At 45.9% G+C, this 19198-nt stretch overlaps 1 protein-coding gene across 1 annotated transcript in view; it reads left to right on the top strand.

The window, feature by feature from the left end:
• The first annotated feature begins 511 nt into the window (after positions 1 to 511).
• kmt2e (lysine (K)-specific methyltransferase 2E) overlaps positions 512 to 19198 on the top strand; it is a 72842-nt gene continuing 54155 nt past the window's right edge. Inside the window, exon 1 of the mRNA XM_063217234.1 lies at positions 512 to 3021. The gene's annotated coding sequence lies outside the window, so the exon portion shown is untranslated. The remainder of the gene's footprint in view (positions 3022 to 19198) is intronic.

Raw genomic sequence — 19198 nt, 5'->3', positions numbered from 1 at the left:
AGGCCAGTGGAACAAACACACACCAAATATTTCTGATATACGCCACTGGCCTAACTTGTGCTTTTGTTGAATTCAGTAATGACTACATCTACCCAAGCAGGCCAAGAATAACACACAGCTTGCTGATACCGTGGTTCATGTAAACATCCTTCATGTACATCCTTAGATCTTCATAAAATGTCATGCATTCTGGCCTGCAGACATCCCCAGTGGGGGCAATGACGCCCGGCCCGCGGTGTAAGCGAAGGCTTCTGCGCCATTTACTAACCCAAGTGAGCATCGGAGCACTGGCTATGAGGACAACATGGCGGACGTGCAACGCGGCAAGTAACAAGCACCGGACACTGCTTAAACACATAAGAAATCACACAACTTCCCAGCACTTACGTAATCGGTCTACAGGCGCCACCTTACGCAGTGCTTTGGGCTTTCCACACCGTGGAACAAACGCCACGATAGTCGAGAACCGAAGTTGTTTACATGAATATGAACAAGACTTCACATTTCTGGTAATGGAATTTAAGACATGCTGTTACACTGTATACACGCAACACGGCACATGCATCTTCTTATCAAAGAGACAAGGGTCTACCTATGCGCAATTGCGCATGATCGAATGTTCCCAAAACTGGCAGTAACCTAACCCCGAACTTATGGAAAAGAGTGCGGGCGTCGGCTCATTACACAGTACTTTGTCTTGATCGCAGAAAACACCAAAACAGGAAACACCCTCCTTTCTGATTACTTAACGCCATGTTCGACTCAGGAGAGCGCGCCCGGTCCCGCCCCTGACTGCTAGCTTTGTCAAACACAATTCAGACGCCATCTTACAACTGAACTGAGACAACGGGAAAACACCAGTTATTCTTAGAGAACATCTTACTTTCAGACAAATGACTGATGCAGAGGCTAGCAAATGAACCCTATACTGAATCCGTCGCGGCGTTGGGATTAGTAAAAGTATTGTAAGTGATAAGAGCATACATTCACGAGTCCTCTAATGGCGCCAGAGACCTTGCTTGCTGAATCTCCGGTTGCGCCGCTCTCCCCTCACAGCTCAACTCAGAGCCCGCCTCCCTCTCTGCCTTTGGAATGATGTCATTGCAAGCAAATCAAATGAGCCGACAGAGCAAATTGCGCATACTATTGGACAAGGGCACTGACAGTCGAAATTTTCCAGGGAGTGGTTCTAGAAGACAAAATCGCCATTTTGAAAGAACTGCGTGGAAAAATACTACACGGTTACAATGTATCAAACCACTCGAACGTTTCACTGTATCATAATCAACACTTTGTAGCGCTGTGCCCTTCCAATACGCAGGTAGTGAGTAGAGTAGAGCCGCCAGCATTTAAAATTTTGCCATCTACTAGGCTATGTCGAATCTTCAGAGAATAAAATGCAGTAGCCCTGAATTGAGGTGAATGTCGTGTCTCTGTTAGAAAAATGAGTGCCGGTCCTTCCAGCTCGAACTCCATGAAAGATAGGCTAAAAATCCTGGACTGTCTTCTCCTAGCAAAGAAGAGTGCAAGGCTCTGTTCGCGACGCTCACTGACATGGCAAGGTAGAACAAGAACACGATACAGCGCCTGCGCAAGAGGATGCGGTTTGACCAAATCGATGCTTGGATGTGGGGGAGGGTAGCTGAGTCTGAGATGGCAATAGGATTGGGGAGCTTAATCCGTCTATGCGCCCTAATACAATCGACAGCCTGCAAAATGTGGTATTTTAGGCTATGCATCTTAGGCAAGGCTTAGGCTTTATATACAATCACAAGGGAGCCTAACCTGACAAAACAACACATCAAAGGAACCATCCCAAAACAATGAGCTAATTTTAACAAATGTCAACTAAATTACTTCAAACGCGCCTGCCTTTGCTGGTCACCTGGCCAAGTGCAATTACCCGTTATAGCCTGTTAATGAACGGGTTCTTGATCACAACACAGACGTTTTCATCTCAACAGACTGGCTAATGTATTTTTAATCCCCACCTACCTCCACAAAGAAAGAACTACGCTTGTGTAAGGTTGTTACATAACACAGATTTGCAGTCTCCCACTGCGTTGGCCAGCAGATTAGCGTCTCATATTCTGTCCTAACTTTGCATTCAAGTCAAACCCTGCACAATTTGACAAAAATGAAGAATGTCAGCAGTAACCAATGACAGGTCACATAGCCTAATCACAGTCGTGAGCTCAGTTTTCCTCTCCAAATATTGTAATTTGGATATTGATGACTAATGTGGGCCAGGGAAACTCTAGCCCCCACCATCAAAATAGAGAGTCATTATATTCAAATATTATTTTTTTTGCTCACTGACTAAATGCAATGTGGGCTAGCCTACATTTTCTTTTGCCCCATTTCGTTATTTTGATGATAAAAATGAAATTCTAGCCTTGACCTGGCCGTATGATAATCCTCACACTCATTTCTTAATTCTCAGATAGGCCTACGATACGTAAATTTCAAGTCGAGTTTCTGATTCTGAGTAGAAAAGGTTAAGCGCATTTTTTTTTTCAATCGGTGAGGCTGGATTTCTCCATGTAGGCTACAGATTTTTGCCGTGAATGAACCCATCTCGCCGTCGTCCCTAAAGCCCCTGTGATGGTCGGTGGGTGAACCCGCAAGGTGTGGGGGCGGGGTTCGCGTTGACAGAGAGGAGGGAGTCGTGGGGGGAGGCGGAGTCACAGCAGTTCTACCAGCGCCGCCATTTTTGCAAAGGGAAAAGAGACAGGGGTAGAGGGATCTAGTTTCCTACAATCAGCGTAGGTAGGGCAGAATTGAAGCAGTTTTAACATAATTAAAACTGTACATTAGGCTGTAATAACAGCCGTAAGAATAGAGGGAAGAGCACAGAAGGCTTTACACGAGGAGTGCTACGAGATTTAACATTTTAAACCACTGTTATAGATCCGCAGTGGAGACCGAAGTATTGTTTTGGTTGTGTGGAGTCACGGGCGGCGGGGGTCTCACCCGTGTCCCCTGTTTCTTCATTCAGAGCAATTATAGTGGAGATTAACGGTAAGTTCACTGTCAAATCTATACTGCCCTGCTGTAGTTGCTTCTATCATTATATCTATTCATGTACCTGAACGTCAGCTTGCTTGTCTCATGGTTGTGGATGCTATCCGTGCATGTAAGTATTAGCCGGATGTTAATTTTAATATTTCAACTAAGTTGCTTTCTTGTTCGGGGGGGTGTTGTACATGTGCTGGTACACAATTTGTTTACAAACACAATGTAAACCACTTGTTCTCTTTGGATACGCAAACTAGCCGTGCTAGCAAGCTGGTGATGGAACAGCGCACTTAAATTTAGCTCGATAGCTGGCTAAGTTTTGGATAAGCTAGTTAGCTATGTTGGAGAGGTAGTCATACACCAATGCTGGCTATTTTTGTACTTAGTTTATTACTGTGTGTTTGTCGCATTGTGATATATCAAAAGCTCAGTTGTTTGTTGTGTATTTTTATACATGGTAGCATAAGTTTTGGTTATGTGAAACCCATTATTTATGGTGCATCCAGCAGTGATTGGGACTTGGCTAGCTATGAGCTACGTTGTGGTTTAGTTGCCCGATATTGTTATTTAGCTATTTGGCTAACACACCACATATTGTTAAACCGCCAACTGGACTTGGAGGTACAACATCACCCCGCGTTCTCCATTTTAACCTCAATTAAAGGCATGTGGCAGTCAAAACGGCGGGGCCTTATTTGGGTTGGCTTTATTGAAGATATTCGTATTCACATAGTATTATCTTGATTAACGTATTGCTAACGTTACCTGTTAACGTTAGGAAGGGAAGCAACATTGTGGATTTCCGTTAGAGATTCGCAGGTGTATGCTCATCAAAATGCTAGAAAGGGTAAAATCTCTGTGGACCCGATAAAGGCCCACATACCTCAAATTGCAGCAGTGTAACATCGCACGGTCTGTCTCCATGTGTAATGCTAAAATAAGCTAGGGTTATGGCTAATGTGCAATGGGTTGTACCACTTCTGATCAGAACTGCGTAGCACAACCAGTCTGAATGCTTCACATTATATTGTGATAACCGACAAATGTCTACCGCCGCCTGGAATTACGCACCGAAAACAACATCTATGTCAATACTATTAGACAGCTTGCAGACATGTATGTTTAACTATCCTTTACCCTGCATTATTCTCAACAACCAGAGCTGACCAAAAGTACAATTCACCCCCTTAATTTAGATTCAGAGTGTATGTCACCGAATTGCTGCAACCATGGGGGAGGGGACGGTCCTAATATGAGAGTACAGTATCTAACCTCGCATGACACAATGTAGCCCTTCAATACTATTCACGCGCAGTTTAAACAGTCCTTAGTATCACTAGCAAATTGCCATCTCTCTTCGAAGTCCAGTCTGCCAGCTACTTCACGTCGGTTAATCTTCGTCCAACCTTTATATTGTTTTTCCTTAACTGTGCATTAGTATATTAATAGCTTATATACGTACACGTCAAAAGGGAATTTCGCCTACCGTCAACCAACACATTGGGTTCTTTTATGTCGAGTTTTTTTTTGGCTTGGTGCATAAAAACAGACGTCAGTGATTGGCTAGCGTTCATCAATTCGCCTTCTGAAAAACTATCGAGCTAGCTATCGCTACACGTTCGCATGCATAGTGGATGTGGTTAGCTGGGCATCTTGCTCCCTGCGTTTAATGAAGTGCATAGCTTGTAGCTAACACAATTGCCATGTGTTGTAAGTAGGATTAGCCTATTCTTAGCGTAGCAAAAATTCCGAGTAATACTTAAATTTCGAATATTTTATATCATTATCCAATCCCTGAAAAGTGCTTAGAACTGTAATAACCTACCGCGGCAAACAATTGCTAAATAGATGATGGCATTTTCCAACATAAATGTTGGCTAGCTTGGCTAACTAATGTTAGCCATCAACGACGACTTAATTCGCAATGAAGCCATTTAATCATAAACAGATAAGGTTACAAACATATAGACGATATTGGACAAATGGATACTTAAGGAGTAACGATTGAAACGGGCGAAGCATTGTTTTCGGTGTTATTTCCTTCAGTAGACGAGGAATCCCTGACCACGGGTTTTCTGTCTCTCCTTAGTAAAGCGCTATGAAAATGGCGGCGGACGGCTGGTTGGTGTTGTGGTAATTTAATATATTCAGCCCTCCACACCCCTATCGGCTGTGATGACTGCAGCGCCAACACACTTACGGTCAAGAAACTACACAATTCCAGCAGTCAGAAATAAGCGGAAAACGTTATGTATTACAAATTCAATGCATTCAATGCTCCTTGTCACCACGGGCTAAATTCAGGGGCGAACATGTGAGCTTTTTGGAAGTGGCCTCAAAGTTTACCCGCTTTTTGTTGTACCTGGTGTGGTGAGCTTCGTTTTCACTGGTCTTTGCCCGCCAGTCAGTCCGCCTTGTTAAGGCCAAGCTTCCCCTATGCGCCAGAAATACAACCACCCCATTAATGTTGTTTTAGCGCATATTTAGATTTAGGGCTGTTGTAGAAAGCCACACATGCAATTTACCTCTTTTTTTTTTTTTAAATGTCAATCCACCTTTGGCTTTCACTGGTTGTGCAGTAGGGAGTTTGTGTAATTGATTGGCTTTGTTTCACAAAGTGCACATGCATGGTGTAACTACGGTAACCCTGACTCCAATAGTCACAGCCTGCCAGTCAGCCCTGTTATGTAAAGGGATAATAAACACACAGTGGCCATAGCATGTACAATAGGGTATTTATTGGAACCTTTCACAGCGTGTGACCTTGTTGTATTGACTTGCCTGTGAAAATAAAACTCAGTGACACTATTTTGTTGTGATGATGATGATCATGACATGTTCCTTTTTCTTCTGCAGTTGGCCTATCATCAAGTAGTTTTCATGTTTCCTTAGCTGAGGAAGTGACATGCGTCTGTGAATGTTTCATCCACAAAGGTCCCAGTAATTGCAGTGGTACCTATGCGTGCCAGGAGGCACAAGGCCTTACATGCAGGTTCTAACTGGCCGTGTTTGGGAAGACGGCCAAGCTGTGTCATTTTTCTCTCTCCTCATGATTACATACTGGCATCTACTGCCATCAAAGCTATGGGGAACACGAGAAGGATGGCGGTCGGAACACTTTAACCGAGACAGTGAAGATTTAATCATGCAGAGAGAGCCCAATGCTAGCAAGTGGTTAGGGTGTGATCCTTAGGATGTTTTTAAAAAATAAAAAAAAACTACAAAGTTTTATTGTCTCAGGAGGGATGTGATCTGAGTGAGGATGTGGGTAAGATTTTAACTACTGGGCAGCTTATTTGCTTTTGGTCATGGAAACAGAAGTGTTAAACAATATGAATTGTGTTTTTTCCTCTCGGCTCACTGTGTGTGTGAACAGTAAGTAGGCATGACTGATCTTAGATAATTCTCTTAAGGGCACCTTGTGAGTGCTGCAGACCTCCCGCATTGAGTGTTTTCTATTACTTGCTTGATGTTATTCTGGCAGTAGTTTTAATTGGGCAGGGATGGGGAACCTATGTCTCGAGGGCCGTTTATGGCCACCGTCAACATAGGCCTAAAGTGAAGGGGGAAAGTGGCCCCTCGAATGAAAAAGGTTTCCCACCCCTGTAATAGGGAATCTTGTCTACAATAAGACAGGAGTGGGAATTCCCTGTGCGACCCGGGCTGTGTTGTTCAGGGAGCATGTTTGTAGCCAGGGATTGGGATCCCTTTTCTCCCTCCTTTTTGGCGTCTTGGAGTCTGTTGCCAGAGACAAATTCCTTGGGATTTCAATCCCTTGCAATGGTTTGACTATGGCTGTGGTAACCATGAATTGTCGCAACAATCGTGTGGGGAAATGGCCACATGATTAGGCCAATACTCTGGTCATCAGCATAGTTTGCCTGCCGCCATTTGAGTGGGCAGTTAAAGGGGGTGAAAGGGGGGCGGAGTGTGGAGAGAAGGAGGGGGTGCAAGTGTGTGTGCGCGCATAGGGGTCAGCATGTGCAACAACAGCTGTGGCCGGGGGACCTTCCCCTTTGACATTGACAAAGACCCCCCTGCCTCCTTCCTTACGCTTGCCCGACCCCACTACCGCCACACACACACACACACACGTCACACACACACACACTTTGAGCAGACGCCAGACGTGTAGCACACACCTGTGTGCGATTAGCAGACAGAATTAAGATGTCCTCCCTGTTGCCCTCATTGTTGACAGCCTAATATTACAGAAAATGGTGATATGGGGGGGGGTCCGGGTTGGGCGGACTAGAGACAGGCTGGGTAGACCCCCCTAAACCACTAGAGGAATAAATGAGTGGCGTTCTGCTCTCTCTAGTCTCTTCCGTGGGTCCACACAAGCCCCTGCCTGCCCCACCCACTCATTGCACTTCAAGGGCTAAACTACCGGCTTCAAGAGCCCCCAAATGACCACAATTAAGGATGCAACTCTGCTTCCTGAATGACCTCCATCTCTACATGGGGGCCTGTCCGTCTCGGAGCCTGCGTTTATGAGAAGGTGCAGTCAGGTCGGGTGCACTGCACAGATGTGTACGTGGCTGCTTTTGGTCTTGCTCTGTTGTTGTCAAGCTGAATTCATGCTAGTGGCATTGCTACACAATCTTATTTCTCTATACATTTTACTGCAGTTGCTAGCACCTCCCCAAATGTGACTCCAATTGAACGAGACTTGTTTATTAGTACGTAGCCCTTTCATTTTTTGCTACACCAGTGCTCTTTATCATAACCTTTGTACCGGCTTGGCTTACCTATCAACCACCTGTCCAGGCTGTTTGGCAGTGGACACACACACACACACACACACACACACACACACACACACACACACACACACACACACACACACACACACACACACACACACACACACACACACACACACTGTTGTCACTGGGTGTTGTTGCTAATTTAGCATGCCTGCAGTGCATACATGCTAGCTTTCTTTATTTGTTGATGCACTAGCTTCAATTCACTCGTCGTTGTCACCTTTGTACCCAATGCAGTTCTCTTCCAGCTCCTGTGTGGGTACTATTTAGCCACTGTAGTGTCACACAAAGCCACTCCCCACTTCATCAAATGCTACAATATTATAGTGTTTGCTAATGTAGCATAGTCAACTTTAGCATGCTAGCTGCATATTCATCAGGCTGCACAGGCCTGTTTTGGTGGGGCTAGTTAGCCTAATTTAGCATGCTAGCTGCACACAGAGGCTGCAGACAGGTCTGTTGTGGAGAGAGGAGCTTAGCTGCCTGGCAGTCAACAGGGACCAGCCGTCTTGGGGTTTCATCATGGCGACTGTGCAGCTGCGTCCTGTCTCCTTTACCCCCACCCCTTCTTTGTTTTTTTATTCGGCCTCGCGCTCTCTCTCTCTCTCTCTTTCTCTGTTTACTCGTTCTCGCTCATCTCCCTGTGGCTCACAGATCTCACCAACAGCAATTTAGCATCAAGTCTCTCTCTCTCTCTCTCTCTCTCTCTCTCTCGCTTTCTCGCTTGTTGTCTCATACATGCAGGCATTCACTTTTTCTGTGAAGCAGTTTCTCTGTCGGACTGGATCGTGCAGTTAGCATGTTTGAAGAGGCCTCCTCAATTGTAAATACTGTGACCGTCCGCACGCAGTTCCTCACCCCTGCCTCCCGCCCCCTCTCTCCCTCCCTTTGCTTCTTCTCTCTCTCTCTCTCTCTCTCTCTCTCTCTCTCTCTCTCTCTCTCTCTCTCTCTCTCTCTCTCTCTATCTCTCCCTCTCTCTATCTCTCCCTCTCTCTCTCTCCTCTGTCTGTTCTGTGGTAACTGCATTTTCAGTGACGCTAAAGGGTCTCCATTTTGTGCGTACCCAAACAAGAGCGAGCAGGGGCTATGAATAGTGGCAGGGGATAACCTGGTGGGGCTCTGGCGCTTCTCGCTCTCATACTCTCCACAATCTCTCCCTCCCTCTCTCCGTCTCTCGCTCTCCTTCCCAGCCCACTCCCCTGGTTAGAGCCTCATCTTCATAGTTGCATAAAAAGGCAAACACAAGTGTGTGTGTGCATTTGTGTGTGTGGTTATGACCTGGTAACCATTCTCTCTGGGACTGAGGCTGACCAGTGGGGGCCTACTGCTGTAAATAGCTGTGTGTCTGTGTGGTTGCCCAGGCTATGATGAAGAGGGTCTGTGTTTTGTGTATGTGCACCGCGGTTGCCCAGGTTTTGACTGAGGTGTGTGTGAATGTGTTTGCTCTCTGTATTGACAGAGACGTGGAGAGGTGAGCCGCCACACACAGCCACTCCAGCCCCAGCCTTTTTTGGGGTGGGGATCGGCATGAAGCGAAAAAGGGGGAGAGAAGAAATAAAAGAGAGAGGCAGAAAAGCAGGAAGAGGGGGATAAAGAAAGAGGTAGAGCAGCAGGTGGCTGGGGAACCTGGGTGTCTCAGGTGACACACCTCTCTCTCTTTTCTTTGTTGTCATCCCTCCTTTCCTCTCCTTCCCTCCACCATAAATACACCTCCACAGTTCTGTGTGTGCCTAGTCCTGGTGCTTTTCCATTGAGGCTGTGCATCTCGTTGGGGGGATGTTGGTCTATACGCTGTGTTGCTTTCCCGAGACACACACACACACACACACACACACACACACACACACACACACACAATGATGTTGGTTTTCAGAAGGCCTGCCTGTGCGATCAATACTCCTCCTCAATAATCAATGGTTATTCATCCCACCTCTGCTAGCAATTCACGTAAGGCTTACCGCTCGCTGCCTTCCAAATCATAATGGAAGATGACCAAATGTCTTTCAAACCTGCAAAATGTCAGCAATGAAAACACACAGTAACATTAAACTGAAAGACTATGGCTTTCTTTATAAAGACTTACTCGCAGGAACCTCCATCATTCACTAATAGTACAAGATAGTAATCAATACATGATGCTGCTGGGTGCAGTGAAGGAGCATAAAATGTCTCCTTTTACCCGGCAAGTTTTTGTAGTTTCAAGCCAGCTAAAACGAACACGGAGGAAATGTGCATCATCATAAACTATGTGTGTGTGAAACCACAACAGCACAGTTTGATTTTTTTGAAAAGGTGAAAGGATGTGAATCACACAACAGCACATTCAGCAATGGACACTGGCAGATTTTACAGTGCCTTACACAAGCGTAGTCGTCATGGTCAGAAACCTTCTTTTGGCTAAGTTGTGTGTGTAAAACCACAGCAGAATATTGATATGCGTTTTGGTGTCAGAGGACGTCCTTTGTTCGGTGCTAGTGTAGTGTAGCATAATGTTTGGTCACCGAGGAAACACTAGTTACACTGTGTCTTTGTGAAGCACAGCAGTGTGTCTTTCTTGATGGGGTTTTGTTTGTCAAAGGGTGTACATGTTTTCAATCATGAAAGTGTTTCTGGTGTTGTGTACCATAACACCTACCCTAGTGGTCACAAGGGCAAACATAAGTTGTGTGTGTGTGTGTGTGTGTGTGTGTGTGTGTGTGTGTGTGTGTGTGTGTGTGTGTGTGTGTGTGTGTGTGTGTGTGTGTGTGTGTGTGTGTGTGTGTGTGTGTGATTCGAGCAAGCGAGAGAGATGGAGAACCACAACAATGTGTTGTGATTATTAGTGTGCTGTCATCGGTTTGGAGCTGTAGTGTGTGAGTGAACCTCACCTCGGCGCTTTTGACTGATCTGAGGCCAGGAAGCTTGCTCTGCTCTGTTCTGCTCTGACCTCACCGCTCCTGATGTCGTTTCCTCCTCTGCTCTGCTCTTGACCGTGTACAGTACTGCTCGACTACAAGGCCCGGCCGGTAGCACCCCGCCCCTCACACTTCCTTTCCCTTTGCTCTCTCTTTTGCTCTGATCTGAAAGAGAACAAACGAAACTTCCCTGGTTTAGTACACAATACACACACTTAACACATGCTAACACGCTAACACCATCTCAAACACGCACAATGCACAGTTTGTTTGTAGGCTAGCTCACACAAGGGGTACTAGGCTAAGTGAGTTGTTTCTGTGTGTGTGTGTGTTTGTTTTTGTTTGTGTCTGTCTATGTCTCTGGAAAAAAACACATGCAGACTCAGAGCTCATGATGTTTTGCTAGACGAGTGAGATGGGGTGTGTGCTGCGTGTGTGTGTGTCTGGAAGAGAGAGGATGTGTCAGAAAGGAAATGAGAGCAGAGCAGAGGAGGGATGTGGAAGCTTTTATTCTGGGTGAGTCTGGCTTCTAAGAAACCCAGTTAATGGCAGCACTGATGGTGTTACTCTTGCTGCTCCTGCTGCTCCTGCTCTAGCTCAGTGTTTCTCAAACGTTTTCAGACCGAGGACCACTTGACACTGCTAATTTCGATGCAGATCATGCTTTTTTATTCACATTGCAAGCCTGTCTTATTGTGGTGAAAAGATGACTTTTGCTATGTTTAGCATTGTAATATTGTTATAAATATAGGCTACTCCTAGGGCTGGGCGATTCACCCTGAAAAAAAAATCTAGATTTTTTCATTAACAAACTCGATTCACGATTCACGATTCGATTCAATACTCCCCCCTACCCCCCCAAAAAAAAAATAAATAAATAAAAAAAATTGAGCTCTAGGCCCCTACGTGTGTGTGTGTGTGTGTGTGTGTGTGTGTGAGTGTGTGTGTGAGAGAGAGAGAGAGAGACAGAGAGAGAGACATAGAGACAGAGAGACACAGAGAGAGACACAGAGAGAGAGACAGAGAGAGAGACAGAGAGAGAAGTAGGCTCTGTTTGTGTGGCGGTGCCTCTGGTATGTGTGATTGAAGTCTACTCGTACTGGACCAGTTTATATGGACATGAGGTACCCTATAGCAGGGTTTTTCAAAGTGGGGCCTGGGGACGCCTGGGGGGCCGTGAGAGGATGCCAGGTATAAAGTATAAATATAGTTTTATAATAGCCAAAATAAACCAAAAATAGGCTTAAATACCAGTGGAATAATTTTGTTCTTTACAATATTTATGTATTGTGCTTTCTGTAGTACCTGAATGGTCTTAGGAATACACAAACTTTATCAAGGTGTGAAACTGGGTGCAGAGAAAAAAAATAGTGTGGCATGTCCCATGTCAGGGGGGCTGACTGGAATCTACCTGTATGTGGAGGGCTCATAGTAAAGTTTGGGAATTCAGGCCAAATATATATATAGCTATATAGCCTAATGTAATTTTAATCTCAGAACATGCTAATAGAAATGACCAATTGGGATTACATTGAAACATCTCAGAGAAAGAACAAAAATGTGAGGGGTAAACCCTCAGGCACTGTTGAGATTTGTCGTCACGTGCCATCCATCCCCACAATATATTAATGATGCATTATAGTGCAGATGTATGGAGGCTCTTGTCCCAGATGAACAAATTTAGCAATTGCCTGCTAGTTTCCCCATCAGAGCCCATAGTAATGCGTCTAAATACATGTCGATGCATCTGAACATTGCTGCGTTAACACAGAGAAAACATTTTGGAGCAACACCCTAAAACAATGCTTACTTCAAGACGGTAACGTTTGCAAGCCTGAGTAGAGTAGATATCGCGTTTCATGCATTTAATCAGACATCAGCGCATTCGCACTGTAAAATACAGCTGGTAATTTCTCCGGACTGCTTAACAGGTGGTAAAACTCTCGGTGAAGTTTACCGATATCGCCGCTATCTTTACTGACATGTCGCGTTCAGACGCGGTTATTACTTTACCACAAGTCTCCTAACTAGTCCCGTCCGAGTAGGGCTTTAGAGAGAGGGGGAGAGAGAGAGCGCGCGAGAGAGACCGATTGCTCCGGGTGTGTGTGAGCGTGAGCGAGCGAGAGAGGGAGGGAGAGATATTCCTTTCAACTCACATGTTGGTTAGGATTATACAGACGAGGAAGCAGCGCATCCAAAACTTTAAGCATATGCTGAAAACCTCTCTTCTCTGCCGAATAAATTGGAAGCATATCGTAGTAGGTAGTTCTAGGCTAATTGCATCCGTGACTGCTTTCCACCTTGCTCCACTCTTGTGGTAGGGGTAGAGTAGTTTGTTTAGCATTTTCTCCGCGAGATGTTTTCGTTTCAAATATTCAAACATGCCTGTAGTCCGGCTGCTGGGCGTACATCTTACGTTATGAACACTGTCATTCCCAATTTACAAAGTGGTAGGTTGTTTGGTATCATTGGCAAAACGATAGGAGGTAGTGTCACCTTTTTTGAACAGGAGCCCGTATTCCTCGCCCGTTTCACTATATTTCTGTCAAACCATTTCACTCACCACGTTTGTTTGTGCATGTAATGGGGGAGGAGACACAGAGGTAGACAGCCTACGTCCTCGCCAAGTGCTGAGCGTAATGCAATGCGCTGTGCGCTTGGATACATAAACTGACAGATGATTAAAATAAAATCGTATAACGCGATTTCTCAAAAAACAAATCGATTTGACTTTCAAACTCGATTTTAAAATCACATCGATTTTTTGCCCAGGCCTAGCTACTCCTAGCTTGTCTCGGAAAAGTAGAAATCAGCTCGTGGACCACCTGAGCACTGTCGCGGACCACCAGTGGTCCCCGGACCACACTACTGAATTACTACTGCTCTTGGTCTAGCTGCTTATGAGTTTTACCTGGTGGCCCAGTTTGGTGGCTCCGCTCGAGTGCGTCAGTGCCCGTACAGTGAGGACCAGTGATGGGGAATGCAGGTGCAGGCAGGCAGCTAGGCCATCCCAGTCCAGTCACGTGTGTGTGTGTGTGTGTGTGTGTGTGTGTGTGTGTGTGTGTGTGTGTGTGTGTGTGTGTGTGTGTGTGTGTGTGTGTGTGTGTGTGTGTGTGTGTGTGTGTGTGTGATGAGACTTTTAAGTATGTGTGCGTGTGGCTGACTGCAGGCTCAGGTAACTTTGTTTTTTTTCCTTGTCTGTGCTTCCATGGCAGTGCACACACACACACACACACACACACACACACACACACCTCTCCTATGCTCCATCCTGGCCTGGACGACAGACAGACAGGTGGCCAGGCCCTCAGTGAAGCCAACCAAAGGAGAGGGAGAGGGAGTGCAGTTGAGGCGAGTGGAGCCGGCTGGCGGTTAGCGCCGCACCTGCCACTTCCTGTTTGGTGCCGAAACTCGGCCTGCAGTGCTACCATTACAGAGGTGCGGCACGGTCGGTCACACACACACACACACACACACACACACACACACACACACACACACACACACACACACACACACAGACACACACACACACACACACACACACACAGACACACACGTGCATAACGACTGGGCCTGCTACCATTACAGAGGTGCCGCATGGTCGGTCACACAGGCACACACAGACACACACAGACACACACGTGCATAACGACTGGGCCTGCTACCATTACAGAGGTGCGGCACGGTCGGTCACACAGGCACACAGACGCGTGCATAACGACCTGGAGAGTACCTAAACTAGCAATGTGTGGTTTTGGAGTCGATTACAAAGGCCTGTCTGGGCGTTAATGTATTCAGAGTATTCAGAGCAAAACATGGAAAGCAAATAGCAAGAAATGGGACAAGAAATGTTTGTCAAATAGGCTCGCCACCATAGCCCTAAACCTGGTTAAAATAATAAATGCTAATGCCTCTATTTAGATTAAAAAAACAAAAAAACAATGTTGAAATTAATGTCTCAATGTCAATAATAGCTGTTTCTTCATGGAAACTTGTGTGTCAACATCATATGTTGATCGTATTGATACCCTGGTTTACCTGCTAGAACTTCTCCACTTGTTCATCACTGCTCAGGGCTGTGTGTGTCTGTGTATCTGTCTGTGTGTGTGTGTGTGTGTGTGTGTGTGTGTGTGTGTGTGTGTGTGTGTGTGTGTGTGTGTGTGTGTGTGTGTGTGTGTGTGTGTGTGTGTGTGTGTGTGTGTGTGTGTGTGTGCGTGCGCGTGCGCGCACGTCACATTTTAACACAAGTGCCCTTTAAAGAGCCTATTTCAGATGGTCATCACACAAAGAGGTACTGTATATTGACCCCCTGCTCTTGGTTATTTCAGTCTCTTGTTAGAGACACACTCACACTGTACGCACTAGTGTACACGCACACACTAGCATGCACGCACACACACACACACACACACACACACACACACACTAGCATACATGTTACCCAAACTCGCAGTGTGACTGCCGATTAGGATCAATGGTTGTATTTGTTGTCAGTCAGCCCTATCTAATTTGAGCATAGCAAATGCGTTGCCGTGTGTGAGTGTGTGTGCGTGTGTGTTTGTGTTTGTGTCAGGGTGTTTTCATGTAGTGTTTTTGTGTACGTTTTTTTGTGTGAGAGAGAGGTTTTGTCAGTGAGAGAGTTTGTGCGAGCGGGCGTGTGTGTGTGAGAGAGAGTGGCTGATGGCTGCTAGGTTTGCAGGTCTCTGCGTTTGCTTTTATCTGCTTTACGTGGCTGCTGCAAACAGAAGACGCAGTGTGGAGTGTGGAGCAGGCGGCTAGACATCAGGCCAGAAGGTCATTAAGCCTAAACCTTGTTAACCATACTGTGTGTGTGTGTGTGTGTGTGTGTGTGTGTGTGTGTGTGTGTGTGTGTGTGTTTGAGTGTGTTTGAGAGAGACGGGGTCTGTTTAAACCCTCTGACCTCTAGCAGTGGGGTGCAGGGAAAGCGTGGGCTCTGCGCATCTCGCGTGGCTCTTGAGCAATGTGGTGTGTGTTTGTGTGTTTTGATTCCTGGTCTGTGTGTGTGTGTGTGTGTGTGTGTGTGTGTGTGTGTGTGTGTGTGTGTGTGTGTGTGTGTTTTGATTCCTGGTCTGTGTGTGTGTGTGTGTCAAGAGAGAAGAATGTGGGTGTGTGATTCCTGGTGCAGGGCCCCTGTGTCGAGTCCCCTGTTGGCTGAGGGCCAGTATTGTCTGCGCCGGTACGCTACGCTGCCTGCTTGTGGTTGTTAGTGGAATCAGCTGAGTGTGGCCGCCCGGCCAACAACACGGCTCTCGCCGCCCGCGGGATCTTGAGGCACGTTCAGGCCAACAGAGAACCGCGCCGGTGTCCGTTCCCGCACCTACCCGTAATCTCAAACCGGCTGGCGTGTTCCCGCCCCAAGTCTGAGTGCTTGGAAATTGGAAAGTTGGTTCGTAATTTGACCCGAAAAATACTTGCGAACCGTAACGACAATGTAGACATCAGTGGGTTCATACGGGAAAGTTCAGAGCCTGGTATGAACGCCGGTGCTTCGCAGGTATGCACCTTTGTTCCGAACATAACTGGTTCGTGCGTGGGCGGCAGGACCATGATCGGCCTGAAAAAGTTACTGTATTCATGTTTTTTTTTGTTTATAAAACAATGTGTTGTGAGGAGGGGCAAGACACTGGCAGCCAACCAAGTGAGGTAATTTTTTGACCGACAGCGGTTTCCAACAATCAGAGGTTGAGTTGTGCCCAGCCAGGGTCGCACTGGGGAAAACAAAGTTCAGAACACATGTATGTATTAGATGCGTCTTTCTTCTGCCCCGTTCTCTCTCTCTCTCTCTCTCTCTCTCTCTCTCTCTCTCTCTCTTTCTCTTTCTCTTTCTCTCTCTCTCTCTCTCTCTCTCTCTCTCTCTCTCTCTGCATTGTCTAGGTGGCTGTCTAGGCCTATTCACTCCTTTGATCCATGACTACACACACACACACACACACTGTTCTCTGTGCTATCTGCACACTGCACCGTGTTTACCGTGTGCACATTATCCAGAGGCTTGCACATACCTGCATGCACAGGCTCACACAATGGTGTCCTTTTGAGCATACTCCCTGCACACACACACACACACACACACACACACACACACACACACACACACACACACACACACACACACACACACACACACACACACACACACTAGGGATGTGCATTTCTGCCAAAAACACTCTTCGAAATTCGATGGCCACTATTCGAATGTTATTCGAAATTCGAGAAAAAAAAAGAAAAAAAAGACGTGCCTTTGCTGACTGAGGGACTCCCACCGTCATCCCTTGAAACATGTAGCCTACATTCCGCCGACGTATCATAAAGAGTTCAATACTTATTTACAGTGGCCTTCCATCTACAGCACCAGGGGGGAGCAATAGCTAGAAAATGCTGTCGAGTGTACACCTCTGAACGTCCAGCAGCACGTTCACTGGAAGAGGTCTGTGCGTCCGTGACGAGAAATATTTATCATTCCCTTCCCCTCCTTCCATTCTCGTGGCACGGCAAAGTAAACCCCACTGAACAGTTGTTCGCTAGTTGCAATAGTGTCCGGCTGCGTCCTGCGTCCACTAAAGACACGCCCACCTCTCGCTCGAGACACGCCCTCTCGAGACACGCCTACCGGTAGTGGCAGGAAACAGGATTTAGCGCCGCCATACGAATTCAAAGAGTGAATAAAAGTTGTTAAACGGTATTTCATATAATGATGAGATACTGAGAACCTCAGCTGATGAGAGCTGAGAACCTCAGCTTTCCATAACTGAAAACGGCATTTTCCTAGCATCTACCAATCCGAAGGTAGCCTACTTTAAGTGCGGGGTTACTTTTCTAAAGATAGCGTTTTGTTTCCTTGGAAACGGAACAGATCTGAAGCCAGACAGACTGACGAAGCGATAAAACAATGTATGTCATTTGACTCGGTTTTGCATTATTATGGATGCATTTCTAATCCTGACATTCTTATGAACAATCTGTGCGAGTTTCAAAATGCGTTTTTATGGAACATGGGAGTAAAATGTGTTAACAGTACGCCCGTCTGGGATTTGTTAGCTAGTCCGCTAGTTAGCTAGCAAGTAAATAGATATTACAATCGATCTGTCTCAATGGCCCAAACATACACAAAGAAACACCAGGATTTGGATGTTTAATATCAGCAATTTGTCAAAGCAAAACATTTTGAAAACATTCACAGACCAGTTCATTATATCCACAGCCTTGAATGTCGGCAAATCTTCCCACTTTTGACACATGATGTAGTGTAGAGCTAGCACTTGCTAGCTAACTAGCGGGCCAGCTATTTTAACAAATCCCAGACGGGATGTAAACACATTTACTCCCATATCACATAAAAACACATTATGAAATTCGCATAGATTGTCCATTAACATGTCAAGATTAGAAATGCATCCATAATAGTGCAAAACCGAGTCAAATAGCGTGTGCGTAACACATAAACCGCGTCCGTTTCCAAGGAAACAAAACGCTATCTTTAGAAAAGTAATTCCGCACTTAAAGTAGGCTACCTTCGGATTGGTAGCTGCTAGGAAAATACCGCTTTCAGTTATGGAAAGCTGAGGTTCTCAACTTTTAAACAGGACCCATGGTGTGTCTTTAGGTCTAAATTAAAAATATTCTGTGTCAGATCGAAAAAATGAAGTTTTGAATGGGTTTCAATGGCTCCAACGGGCTTCAAGGGCTGTGGTGTAGCCTAATCCATTTTTCAGACCGCTCGAGACACGCCTTCAGACCGCTCGAGACACGCCTTCTCAAGACACGCCCCTGTCTTGCAGGACGCAGACAGACCCTACTCGCTAGTTGGGCTGCATTAGAACTAGAACTAGTTAGCAATTGACATTGTTGACAGACAGTATCCCGATTCACACGGCTACAGGGGTGGCTTTTACAAAGTTTGTTTCACAAATCCGAAGCAACGCCATATGAAACGACCCCCAAATAGTTGCAGATTATAGTGAAGTGAGCCAAATAAAATCGCCAGATAAGAGTACTCAGCTAGCTTACTTCGTTTGTTAGCTTATCATTATTAGCGTTTTAGAGATACCTGCCATTGTTGACACTGACGTTGGCTAACAGCTACAAGTAGCTTACCTTGCAGAAGTTTACGCTGGTCAAATCAGACGCAAATTGATGTGACATTATTCCCGAACAGTTACAGATGACAGTCCATGTTTAAAAAACCATCACCAATAGCAGATTTACAGTGTCAGCGATTTATTTATGAATGCCCAATCAATGAACTGAAATGCACGAGATGCGTGGCTTCTCCCTGGATGTGTGTGTCGTGTCGGCGGGGGGGCGGGACGCTTTCAGACACACTCGCCTTACGTGTTGGAAATGAAAGAGATGAGCATCGTATCTAGACCTACCAGAGAAATTAGAATACAGGGGAGCTACTAGGTTAATTTAATGTAACCCTGCAGTACTTATCATTTGTCACTTAACACTGCAAGGGAGGCAAACACAGATTTTTTTTAACTGGCTGGATTT

Source organism: Engraulis encrasicolus, chromosome 15 (assembly GCF_034702125.1).
Source record: "Engraulis encrasicolus isolate BLACKSEA-1 chromosome 15, IST_EnEncr_1.0, whole genome shotgun sequence".
NCBI classification, from domain to species: domain Eukaryota; kingdom Metazoa; phylum Chordata; class Actinopteri; order Clupeiformes; family Engraulidae; genus Engraulis; species Engraulis encrasicolus.
The sequence above is the reverse complement of the archived record's forward strand: the minus strand, read 5'-3'. Positions and strand labels throughout refer to the sequence as shown.